A 14,258-nucleotide genomic window follows, 5' to 3' on the forward strand; every position below is an offset into this window, starting at 1 on the left:
TTTACCATTAGATGTGGGAATTTGGACCATAAATCTAAAGGGCACTCTAGCCTTGTCTAGAGCCCAGCTAAGATAATTGGTTGGTGTTCTGTCTAGTGTTGGCTTTTCTACTATAAGAGGATGAGTTTCGTGTATTAGGGAGCCACATGTTGCAGATTCACAGCCAAGTTCACCATGACCCTCTTGACACTCACTCTCTACATGGGGTAGAGAAAAAAAAAAAAACATTTAGGAGAACATCTGCATAGCCACAATTTTTCCAAGATGGCAGATTTTTTCCCTCTCCTAGTAATAGAGACATTACCACTTCTTCCTTCCATCTAAAAGAAATTAAATTAGCCACTTTGCCACAGTGTGGGTCAGTGGCTCAGGCAGTGGCCTTTTACTGGAAGCTCCCCATTGCCAAGCTTGTCTTTACAGACATAAATTAGCCAAGAAGAGCTGGGCTAAAACATGTCAGAGGCTAAACGAAGATTGAATGATGAGGTCGAACAGGGGAGACTGAGGACCAGGAGGACTGGCGGAATGGTGAAACTCTTGTCCTTCTCCCCTCCCTTACTGATCCCCCCCCCAAACTAAAGGAGGAGGGGACCTCTAGTTCATGAGTTGGCACAAGTTGGAGCTCAGGAAGTCCAGGAGACGCCTCTGCCTGCCCTGAGAGTGAAATCTAAAACCAGTGACATAGCCAATACATGTCATATTCTCTTAGTCAAGAATGGTTTATTTTCCTAGGAATTTCAACCTAAAACCTGTTCTTCATAATTATCCTGATTTGTTTGAAAAACCAAGGTGGATAGGTCTGGCCCAGTTGCCAACAAGAGACCACTGTTATGTTTGGTTGTTAAAAAAATATATGCTTTCAGCAAAACATAATTTTTCACATTTCCAAAACAATGACAAAATGTCTTGTTCTGCAGTGAAGCCAGTAAATATCTTCTTAGCAGTTGTCACTACTCAAAGATTCAGCAAATCCGTTTAAAAAGAAAAAAATATTGGTGCATCAACGTGCATGTTGTAAAAGCAGTCAGAGTCACATACATTCAGTCTGAGTGCTTATGGGTGTTTGGAGTGACTCCAGGTGCGGTTCTCCATCTAAATAACCCCAGTCATTGAAAAGGGCCAGAGAGTCTGATCCAACTGCTCCCTGCTTTTGGCGAAATATCTAGGTCTCAAGGAGACATTTTTATGTAAAGGAACAACAAGAATTACTGGATATTCTCCCAGAGCTATGCTGAAATAGATTGTAGGAAACATGTTTAAACTTGTGCAACTGAAGGGTTTAAATGGTCTATAAAAATGGTCTCATTTTCAATAACAAACACAAGTATCCTTTTCTGCAAATGATCTGCTGTTGCTTTGTTGCTTACAGGCTTTCTGTGGTGTTAAAATTATAGTAATGTAAGAATTTAATTCCCCTAATCAACATTTCTCAAACATAGTAGATGAAAGAATGTTATTTATGCCAAAACTTAAATTTTATTTAATTTATCAATGGAAGATAATTACTAGTAATATCTACAGTATAAAGATTATGTTTGCTTAAAAGAAAACAAAATACATTTTGTATGATATACAGTTTTCACTTAAAAAAATATACACTGCCTGTGCAAAAAAAAAAAAAAAGTCACCAACTTGATTTAACTAAGCGAATAGGTAAGAGCCTCCCACTGGATAATTACTGCATGGATGATTATTTTTAAGTTAACATCACGTTATTTGACCCTAACTGATGCAGTGAGTACCTTCTCATTTCTTAAACAACCATATCGGAAGACACATCCTGCGGTCGTGGAAAAAATGTTCATCTGTTTCAGAAAGGTCAAATTATTGGCATCAAGAAAGAAAACATCTAAGGAGATTGATGAATCAGGGTAAGAATAGAGGCAGGTGAAGTGATGCACCCATCATGCCTAGTGTCAATGTACAAGCCTGTGGAGGCAGTGCTATAATCTGGGGTTAAAAACTGTCCAATGCTGCAGTTGGTCAGGTCCAAGTCAAAGAATGAGGTCAGCTGACTACCTGAATATACTGAATGACCAGTTTATTCCATCAATGGATTTTTTCTTCCTTGATGGCACGGGCATGTTCCAAAATGACAATGCCAGGATTTAGCAGGCTCAAATCTTGAAAGAGTGGTTCAGGGAGCATAACACATCATTTTCACACATGGATTAGCCACCACATAGTCTAGACCTTAACCCCATTTACAATCTCTGAGATGTGCTGGAGAGGACCTTGCACAGCGGTCTGACTCTTCCATCATCAATACAAGATTTTGGCGAAACATTAATGCAACTCTGAATGGAAATAAATGTTGTGACATTGCAGATGTTTATCAAAATGATGCCATAGTGAATGCTTGTTGTAATCTAAGATAAATGTGGTCCAATGAAATATTAGAGTGTCAGACTTTTTTTGGATACGCAGAGTATTTAATTTAGTATTTCATTTTTATGCACCTTAGACCCCTGGGTTGAGGAGACATCACAAACTCAGTATCATTGAAACTGAACAATGAGACTTAAATACAAAAGATATATGAAAGGGAGTATATAATAATGATAACCATAGCCTATTACTTATAGTCACTAGTTTATAGTAAAAGAAAAAAGTCTGTGCCTTTAAAAGTTCTTGTTACACTATTAACACCAAGTTGGTGAGGCTTGGCGGAGAACGGGTGGGGGCTGGAGGGGCTCCGCTCTTCTGTTTAAAAAACCCTGAGGTATTAGGGTGGACTAATCTTTAAAAGGTTAATTTATTCATAGAGATTTTGACAGAGATGTATGGCCGAACCAACATCTCAGGCACCTCTTCCCAGAGGGAGGCGACTTGTGCAAAGGACAGAGAGAGAGAAAGGGAGAGGAGAGGAGGAGGAGGTGGGGGACTTAGGCAGAAAGATGGAGTGCACCAGAGAATCAGAGTGGGGAGTCAACATGCTATAAACACAAACACATAATTACCTCATAGGGGCTGACAATGACTCTGGCCTTTAAACCTGTACACTTAGAGCTCACCAGCCGTTTAGCTCAGGAAGAAAAATGTAAACTGAGTGTAATTTATACTCTACACTCTATAATGTTCAAATAATAAAAACAGACTACATACTGTATGGTGTGAAAACTTATTTGGTCTGAGACAGTTTTTTCTATTTTTGCTATTGGCAGTTAAATATTTACAGAAAGACAAAAGAATAATTGACATGCAGCTGTAGTACCCCAGATTTTTACAATCACAACTGTAGTTGTGTAGTTACAGTAATTTAACTATTAGTAATCAGTCTGTGTAAAGGGGGGTGAGATGGAGAGCTGATACTGATGGGATTTTTGTTTTCCACAGGCATTTATTCAAATCCCTATTTTAATCAATCAGTTTGTATGGTAAATCTACTGTGCTCCTACCCAGTCATATCAAGTTTAACACGAAGAAGGCAACCTTAATTAAAATACTGTAATCCCATCAGATGTGGCCACATCACGGAACCATGAAACTGTAAACAGCCCGGAATATGAACAAACTACAAGCAGAAGCCAACAGCATTATGGCCTTATTATTATTATATAGCATTATTAATGTTATACAAATTAAACAAGAATGAACTTCAGTTAATTTCCTAGTATTTCTAGTAATTAGCTGCTGTTCTTTTGCACATTATTTAGTTATAAGATATGAAGTATAGAGAACTGTAGTGTTTGGTGAACACCAAAAACTTTTGTTTTCTGTCTTTGCTATTTTAATTATGTTACGTATCATAGGTTGTGTCATTAGATGCCTTCTCACACATCTGCACACAGACGGATAGGACCCACTGGTGCTTGAAATAAATTTGTTGCTAGTCAAAAGTAAAATATTTAGCCAGGTTGACTAATGGCAGTAAAATGTTTGACTAATAGTTACTTAAAATATCTGTATCCTTTGGAATTTAGGCCTCCTTATAACTTCAATCAGTGAATACCTTAACAGTGGTAACATACATACAGACAGTTACTGTGTTTTATATGCCAGGTGTATAGATTTAGTTATAGTTCTTACACACGATTGTGGTGTTATGATATACTGTTCTGTGAAAACGAGCTAATTAAAATTTACTGACAGATTGATATGATAAAATTAAAGTTTCAGGTCTTAAATATTCAAGTACTGTATCTGTTCAAGGACAAAATATCATAATTTTTTTAAAGCAGTAATAATATTGGTAGTTAAACAAGTCTTTTATAGCAACACTTCTTCAGCCATAGTGAGAGTTTATGACCCTTGGAAAATGTTAAACAAATGCCTACAGGACTAACCTCTTAAGGTAGACAGCAAGAATGAAACTGCATCCATACAAACCCTTCAGTTTCACTTAAATGATGCAGAAAGGATAACACAGAGATTTTGAACTGTCACTCTATCAGTGAGGGTTTCCTCTATACCATTTAAAGACTTAAAATAAACAGAAATGCGAAATAAATATTCTTAGGAATATAGCAATGTCTTGTAAAACTCCATTAACAACATCTAGTTTCATCAACTATATTTAGAGCACTTATCTGATTTCTAATGCATATCTGCCAAATTATAGATTTGTATTTGTTTTGCAACATTATCATTTTCTTAGAAAGCTTCGGTTACCCTGAGGAAATTGCACTAAAGCTACCCAGATAAATAAAACCAAAAGAAAATGCAACCCAAAATTAATCTATATCATCAAACATTAAGTGCCTATTGTTTTTCCTCAAAGTGCCAATGCATCATTGAACATGATCACCTTTTTAATCTTCCTGCTCTCTGCTTGGATTATCTTGTGTTGTAAATTGCTCACTTCTTCCAACTGCCTTAAGTATTGAGATCAAATGTTTGAGACAGTTTTAACAAAATAATGTCTTCCACATTTTCCATGTGTGACCTTTTTAATTTGGCCTTCGAACTTTGGTAGTGATTTGTGAAACAACCTAAATACAACAAATGGAATCTGTAAGGCAGTCAGTAGGGGAACTGGAAAAACCACCAGATGAGACATGTACTGTTGTATAACTAACAACCCATCAATACAGATGCATGGCAGCTATGATGTTGAGAGGCCCAGCTCCAGGTCACCAAGCACACATATTATACATGTAACTGCAGAGCACTCTGTGGTTCAACCTTCTGTGTGTACAACAGGCAGCATGCCCAATGGTTGTCACATAAACAAGCATCATGACTGAAAAGTTCCACTTCCCTATATGAGTTACATCTGTGATGCTTTAGGAATTAAGCCTCCAAGAGACAGGATAAGACCGGCATGTTAAACCTGGTACAATGCGAATATGTCATCCCTGATTATAGTTGATGATGCTGTAATAACACCCTTTATATCTATAAATGCCTTTGATGACAAACAAGGGGCATTTAAAGCCATTACAACTTAGGTAGGTTGTTATGCTTTACACTAGTCTCATCTAATAAATACATAATTTATTTCTGACACATATGAACTCAGGAGTGAATTTGTGGCCTAAGGGCTGCCAATGTGACCTTCAGCAAGGCACTAAACCCACAACTAATCCAGTGGATTAACTCAGCAGCCACAGCAGAAGATAAGAATGGTAGCTGTGGTAAACTTACAAATGTGCATCAAAAAAGTGAAAATTAACCAGCAGTGATGCTAATAATCACTACATATTAGCCCTTGGACAAAAATTTGGTGTACTGCGACAGACGTGACCCAGACAGCTCAGACTTTGGCACTGACATGCTGAATTGGTGGTGGGAACATAACCCGAATGTCTCTTTCACCTTTTCCCCCTCCTTTGCCCAGACGTTTTGGGCCATGTTGGTCTCTCACCCTCCCTATCTCCCCTCTACCTTTGCTCTGGGCGCATCTAATTGAAAGTGATCTTGGGGCTGAGAGAGTTCCGTTTCTTCTCTAATCCCTCCACAGGGGGAGGCTCACATGGTCTCAATTACCCCCACCCCACCTCAGAACACTGGGTCTCCTCTCTGTGCTCTCTCTATCCGTCTCACTGGCCTGCTCCTCTGCCAATGCACCGGCCTGGACCCTTTTTCAGCAGTTTATATTATTAAGCACACACTGCCGAGTTCCTGTCCTTTACAGGGGCCTGGAGATGTTATCTACCCTGCCGCTGTATACAGTTACCACCAAAATATTCCATAAATTAGATTGGGATTGGCAATTCAGAATATAGAGGTGGAGGCTGAAATGGCTGGGGATTGGCTGGGGATGGAAAGGTGTGGGGGCAGAGGTGGGAGTGAGGATCAGGAAAACACAGTGTACGTAATAGCGTAGGAGGATCTTGTGCTCACACTGGGTGGAGAACCACTAGAAGGTATGTCACTGGTAAAGTGAAAGTGAATAGAAGAAAGGTGGAGGGTGCTTAAGGGTTTCGGGAGTAGAGTAGACTCAAATCCAATCCCTATTTAGACAGAGATTCTTTTGAAGGTACAGTTGAAAATCTATTTGGAAAAGAGTTAGACCATGGGTTTATTGGGTTATGGGGTGGTGGTGGGGGTGATATGCATGCATCCCCCTCCTGTAATTAAACAAGGCTGTATTTGGACAAGCGAGTTTTCAAGCCCTGAACTGTTCTATCAATCCCCAGAGCATGGAGAAAGGTCCTGATCTGGGACATCCGTGGCCAATTAGATTAGGAGGAACCTGTGAGGTCTCCAAACAATGGGCTCTCAGAGGATCTGCAATAACACAAACATGGCCTCTGACACACAGCTTCAGCACTTCAAAGGAAACCATTATGAGTTTTAGCTGAAGCAGTTAAAGACACATTTTAACAATCACAAATTAATAACATAACCCAAATCCCCAACACCCCACCCCCAAGCAATACAAGTTCAGGGGCATTTTGAAATAATTTCCAATCTATTAACAAGCTTGTCAGTCCAAGACTGAATTCCTAAATGTTTGGTTATCAAAATGCATATAGTGGTGTGAGTTGTCTTTGTTGTCATTCAATTTCTATCCAACCTCATAACCTTCATTCCACACAAATTAAAGACTGACATGGAGGCCAAAGCGACTACCACAGAAACCTATTGATTATAGCCGAGCAGTTCCCTAATTTGAGCTAAGAAGCAATACAGTTTTAACTTAGAGAGAGATGGAGAGAAAGACTAAAGGTTTGGTTCTTGTTCAGGTTAAGTGGCTTAAGCAAAGCAAAGCAGAATGGACAAGCAGCAGAAAGATGGGGGCATTGGGTCTGGGTCAAGGGTTCAGCCTTAACCTCTGGGGCTGACTGATCTAAATTTTGTTGCTGGCTTGGCTCCATGCATGGCTAATGTGGCACACTGTCCATTTAATCAAGGCTGACCTCCTAGGGAGCCAGAGGTAGTTTAAAATATTTAAAAACTATTTCCCCACATTTCACATGATCTGAGTAGTGTGGAGAATCAAATCAAAATGTGCTCCTACAAACTCACTAATTACCACTGCGCTCATTAAGAGCTCTGTGAGGGAATTGTAAAACTTTATTGGACCGGGAGAAGAATGGAAACAAAACTGAACAACAGAAGTGAATAAGCAGCTCTAGCTTCCACTTCAACACATCAACTTTATGAAGGAAAACACCACAAATGACAAGTTTCCAATAATTTAGAAAGCCACCATTCAGCAAACACAGAAGCTCTGGTAACAGTTATCCACAAAGGAGAATCAAGTCTAAACATGAGTCTATGGAAAAATGTTTTAGAACTTTTTGGAGGATGACTTCTGCTTTATTTTATCTTTTTTATTCCCCTTTATTTGAACATTACTGTATCCAAGTAGAACTCATGTAGAGGGTGCAGTTGTTCCAGCTGGAATTAGCAAGTAAGTCACTGTGCAGGCAGTCATTGGGTAGTAAGGGCACCTGTTGGTGAGCATGGCAATTCATACTGGGCTTTGTCTTCTCAGTGCAAGACTGACATAAAGCATGCAATATATGCAATGCTGTTAATAGGTTAATAGTGTTTAATTGTATATAAAGGCGGGCAATAACATGATCAGCATTACCTACATGGTAAGAAGGTGATGCACATGCCTGTTATGATGCTGCATATTTAGGTATTGCTGGATGGGAAAGAAATTAAATAAACTAACTTGCTTGTGGGAGAGGTCTGTGTCCCAAATTTGTTTTGCATTGATGCTTTGCCTTGATGTATGCAGATGGGAAATTTTGTGAAGGTATCTGCATGATTACGTTTGCACATTTGTCTTTTTTCATGTGTTGAGAACACTTCTATCTCTTGTCTATACAAGCAAGGGTAGTTAAGTAAATCTGACTCAGGATTGCCATTGGTGGCTTCTACAGTAGGTTTGTTTTGTTGGGAGGAGTAGTTATAGAAGACTAATTATGTTTCATTTTAATTTGTTTGCTTTTTTGTCAAATGTAGTCATCTAATTGGATATATAGCTTGTGAGGCCTGCTCCTATAATCCAACGTGTATATTACAGAGGGGTGATTGTGTGCGATTCTTGATGTCTTGTAGCCAACCAATGTGTTATTTGTTTGTGTTGATTTATCTAAACTATTTTTGTACAATAAAGATTGATACCTTTTAATCTAATTACATTTTTAAATTGAATCTGCCCTCACAGAGTTGGAACCTGTTTTCTGCAGAACAGAAAGAAAACATTTCCGTGAGAATATTCATAAATCATGTATGGTAAGTATTTTTGCTGCAAAACTCTTCCCCTAACAAAACACCATCCTCAATGCAGTTATTCCATGGCTGATTGGTAATTATGGTTAAGGTAGTGTACTGTAACAGTCTGTAAACTATGGGCTGTTGGCCAGTTGACACATTTTGATAGCCATATGTATAATGTATTTAATCAAAACGCACCTTTCTATATATCTATGGATGGAAATATTAAAAAGCAAATGATGTTAATTTCTGCAAAAATGTGTCAAACCAAACATGTTTCTTAATTTCCCTCGATCACACACTCATCTGTGGCAGAAAAATCTGTTCTTGATTTGAGTTTCCTGATAAATATAAATGCAGAAAGTTGAACAAGAGTGTTGCAGTGGAGTCAAAAAGGAGCCCCTGAGTCCCTGATGATAGGGCACCAACTCCTGATGTGGAACTGCAGAGACTGCCTGTGTTTGTCTGTCCTCCACTCTGGAACATGTGGTTTTAGTTACAGAATGTTTTACTGCTCAACAATGTTTCTGCCTTGGAGCTCGACATACTGCATAAAGACTACTTTGTCCCCTGATGCCCACACGGGAAGAGTCTGCCCCATTGCGCGCGCGCACACACACACACACACACACACACACACACACACACACACACACACACACACACACACACACACACACACACACACAAGGTGATTATGACATCAGCAAGGCCATTGAGCCCATGTCGATAAAGGTACTATTTTCCACCTAGATGTTAATACTTTACCACTGTACCTCTTCTGAAACAGCACAGCTAAAAGTCATGGGTAATTTTTTTCAGTACTGTCCATTTCTACTGTTCCAATATTAAAGTAATGTTATGCCTGCCTGTATTCATACTAGAATACCAGCAGCAGCTAAAACTGCATGCAGAACTGCCAAATCCCAGGCTCATGACAGACAATGGATAAAAGTAAAAACAGACGTGCCACCATGCCATGTGCAGAGTTGAAACTAATAAAGATCCAACATTCTAAGTAGGGGATTTAATAAAATGCAAAAACAAGAACTTAGAAAAAGAATTAAATATGTGCACGTGAAAGCAAATAAAACTTCAATATGGAACTGTAAAATACTGAATTGTAACAATGGGATCTCTTCAGCCAATAATCCAGTTTGGAAAAGTGTACGAAGACAAGGGGGTGACAAGTGAACACATTTAATGTGACTAACACGGCATCACACCTGCAGCTCTGTTCATTCACAGTGTTCCTTTACAACAAGAAAATGTGATTGTGATCTCATGGCCCTATTTGAAGGAGGTGATTAGCACACTCAGGAGTGCAAAGTGAAAGGCAAGTTGGAGGATGTTTGGCACGAAGTCACTGTGGTTGTCACTTGGCATACTTAAATCATGTTCTGCAGAACTTATGTGGTGCTAAACACTGGTCATATGCATTGACAGAACTAGTGCAGAGAGGCCATTTAACAGTTTCCACCCACTGCTATGTTTTAACTTGCTATGTCCCAGCAGCAAATCTATCCTGCCCAACAAGCCCAGACTAATTGACAGCGTGGCACAGAGTAGCACATGTGAAACGTGTGCTTTTTTTTTTTTTGATATTACTTACACTGCTGAAATGAAATATCATCAATCACTTTATTTAACTTTAACTGTGAATTACAACAGTAATTGATAAATTAATTCAAACATAAATGCTACAGTTAAAAAGAGTGCAGCGTATGCTATTTAAAATTTGACTACGTGCAAGTGCATCTGATGCAGATACACTGCATAGCAAATTTCTATCTATCTATCTATATATATATATATATATTGCAGCATTCATTTTACATCCAAAACATTTTGATCATACACTGAGGCCAATAACATGTGTAACATTCAGTAGCCTTCTAACCTTAGACATGGTAACAGATGGGCATGGGTTAAAGCAAAGGGTTAAAGGGAGTGAGAAAGTGCTAACCATGAATTCGAGTGCCGAAAACATCTCATCGCAGCACAGAAAAGGCTGTAAGGTTACATTTGTTCAACATTACTGCTTGTTGAGTTCAGTGCAAGGACTGGAAACCTCACACCTGCTGGTGTCCGAGGCTCAGCCAGCCATTGCTGTGACACAGGCTGTTTCATATCACAGACCATCTGTTTAATGACAACACAGATTTTTGTTCTGTTTTCTGACAAATCCATTCTACATGTAAGCACTGACAGCATCACATGCCCTTGTACTGAATCTGATTGAGTTAAACCAAGACTAAAATGTCATGAAAAATTAACTATGCGCATAGTTTTTGCATCTCAGGCAATATTGTTGGTAGCACCGCAGATTTACTTAAGTTTTTAAATTGAGTTCTAGTAAACTTAGTTCTTCATTACTTGGTGACTACATTTTTGCTTAAAAAGATTTAACTCTATTTTAATCACTTTTTCACTTATAGATCTAAACAGAGCCAATCTGCTTGTAAAGTAAATAATGTTTAGCAGCAACCAGAGAAATAGCTGATTTGTAAAAATCATTCCTATTACAAGTCATCAAAGGTATTATTATTTTAAATTTGTGTCTACAACTGTGTTTTGCTGTAGTCAGTTTACACTTAGTCTATTATATAGTTCTAATTTATGAAGCACATTTTATTCTGATGTTAAAGCAGCCTCGTCCCTGTGTGAAAGTACAATTAAATAGTAATCTCTCGCCATCTTGTGGTGAAACTAAAATATTTTCATACATGCTGGAAACTGAAACATTTAACCCCTGCCTTTTCTTGATAAAATTACTCATTTGGTCAGGTGTCATGATGATTCTTATTTAATGTTAAAACAAATTCATGTCATGTGTTTTCTAAAAACAGGCAACTATAAGTCCACCTTTCCACACCATTATTGTCTGGCAAAAACTAATAATGTCTAACTGGCCATCAACCAATTAGAACTGAGGAAGTTTAAGCGTTTTATATAGAAAGTCCCTTTTCTTAACAACAATGTACAAGGATCATCAAAGCTCTCCTGGCTAATTGATTAGTAATGTCAAAGATGCCCAAAAGCATGAAGTCACTTGACGACTTTACTGTATGTCTATTCTATTAAAACAAAGATTGTAAACAGAGCAAGTAAATGAAAGATAAACTTGCACATCTAACTGTGATGACTTTTTTCCTGTGTCTCTAATAATAATTAACATGCAAATGAGCCATGGAAGGAAACTAGAGGCACAGCAGTTCTTGTTAATAATTACTGTGGAACACCATTAATAATTAGTTCTTCCAGGTACAAGACAGGACAGTAATTACAGTTTTGACTAAAGAACCCATAACATATAAAACAGTATTGGAAAGTGGGTATAATAATGTGTTTTATGTATATGTGCTCCAATGGAAAGAAAGCCCATCATGGGTATAGAAAATTATTATAATTAAAACTCTTTAATAATCTGAAGTAGTACACTTAATGCATTGTAGTCACCAGTATTCACTGACCGCTTATTTATGTCCCAAAAAAGTCCAGCTCAGGACAGTAATTTATTTAAATATCAAAGCTGAAAGAAAGATAATCAAATGTAGCTAGCTGAGCATTTAATGTTGTACTTTTTCCACTAAAATAGTGTAAGGAACATCAAATGTTTTACAGTTTTGTACTGTAAATGAGCACATATGAATGATTGTAAACCCATTAGAATTTCAGAATGAATATGACCTGAAACATGATTCGAAGTCCTAGCACTAATGAAATGGAAACCAGCTAAACAAATGTAATGTCAACAAAACTAAAGTTATGGCTAATTACAATGTTATTGAGTCCATCACCAGAAGGCAACCATGATGTACTGCAGATTTGCAAAGAGGAGGCCCCAACTCTCCACAAAGAACAGATTGCACAAGGCCATGTGGATAATCCAGAGAGCTACTGGGAGGATGTTATGTGGACGACTGGGCCAAAGTAGAACCTTCCAGCTTTAGTGAGAGGATAAATAAAGTGGCTTATCCACAACTGATAAATAGGATGCTACATTTTTTCAAAAAGTGTAATATCAAGACAATGGTGCAACTCTGTTCAGCTGCAGCTGCATCGGCTCACAATGCATTTCCTTTGGGACTTTTCACTTACCATAGCACAGATGCACTCTTTTTTAGCCTTACTTCTATTGTGTCATTTCTGTACCTAGCAAGTAAGTGCTTCCTTAATATGAGTACTTGTGGCTTAAATAAATTACAGTTTAAATTACAAGTTTTGAATCTTAATCTGAAGATACATCACCAGAAAGCAAACTTGTAAACATGTTTTTTTCCTTATTGCTGAAGATTCTCAGTCATCCAGATCAGGTTATCTGGAAGTTGAGTCATGGCAACAGGACTTCCTTCTTGAAACGTTTCATTATATGGAAGAGGTCCGGTTGTTATGACTCAACATCCATTTTTAACATGAAACTACACAGGAAAGACTTCCCAAGGAAATCCCTGGCATTTTGGTTTTTTGTTTAAAGAAGAGAAAAGGAGATTACATGAATAAACCTAGTTGATAAGTGGTCACTGTATTATTTACTTCAGTGGGGAGGTTCTTTAACCTTCAAGAAAATCAATGAATGAAAGCATATTTTTAAAGGTATCCACTCTAACCTAATTATATCATTTAAATGCACAGGTCATTCTGAAAGCACAAACTATCACAACAAGAAAATGCCATTTCTGCCACTTGTGCCATTGGTACAAAGATGATTAAGTAGTTTTGCAGGACAATTACAAAGGAAATGCGTGGAGTCCTAGTATTCATTTAAAACAGGTTTAAATTCCTTGTACGGACTAATGCTAAACAATTTGGTGACACCCTCAAAATAATTACATTTTTGCAAAACACTTATCAACTTTGTGTCTCTATTTTATATTGTGGTTAACATCTCACAAGCGGCATACTGCCTGTAAGTATTTCCTCATCACAATATAGGCATAGATACAGTATCGTTATCAGAGGCTTTAAACTCTATAGGTTTATAAACCTGTAAATGTATTATACTTACAAAATAAATGGTGTGGGGCCTAGGTCTTGGTTGAATGGTTGCTGCAGAAGGAGCATGATGCCTCTGCAACTGAGAAATAAATGAAACAAAATCAAATAGTCTTTTGCAGTGAACTGAAAACTGAACTGGACATTTAACTGTGAACTCATAACTAATGTACTTAAATGTGCCGTCTTAGCTTTACTAGTCATCCATCCTTATTTGTAAAACTTAGTAGACAACCAACTTAATGTTACATAACCATTGTTTTAAAAATATGTCTACTGTTCAAGTATAATAATGTCCTGCTAAATACATTTGCAAAAGCTGCACAAAAGTACAAAGTGTAAACAGTGTAATGTTTCTAAACATGCTTCAAGCTGAGAGCCCACTTAAATTATAGCCTGTTTACTTTAATTTATCAATGTGGTTACAGTTGAGTGACCATCGTTTAGGCCTAATCTAACCTTATTTTCTGAATGTACAAAGAAATACAAAGCTGTAACCTTTTTCAGATCACAACAAAGATGGCGCTCAAAAACTCTAGGATCCTAACTTGTAAAACAATTTAACTTCTCTCTATCGTGCAATTAAACATATCATCCGAGCAGAAGTAAGAGATTTAAATGATTAATGGTTCTTTAAACATCAA

At 37.7% G+C, this 14,258-nt stretch overlaps 1 long non-coding RNA gene across 1 annotated transcript in view; it reads right to left on the reverse strand.

Moving 5' to 3' along the window:
• Positions 1 to 14,258, reverse strand: part of LOC113167829 — a 54,755-nt gene that overhangs the window by 39,962 nt on the left and 535 nt on the right. Inside the window, exon 2 of the long non-coding RNA XR_003299307.1 lies at positions 13,628 to 13,696. This is a non-coding gene — a long non-coding RNA (uncharacterized LOC113167829). The remainder of the gene's footprint in view (positions 1 to 13,627; positions 13,697 to 14,258) is intronic.

The sequence above is a fragment of the Anabas testudineus genome, chromosome 7 (genome assembly GCF_900324465.2).
Source record: "Anabas testudineus chromosome 7, fAnaTes1.2, whole genome shotgun sequence".
NCBI classification, from domain to species: Eukaryota; Metazoa; Chordata; class Actinopteri; order Anabantiformes; family Anabantidae; genus Anabas; species Anabas testudineus.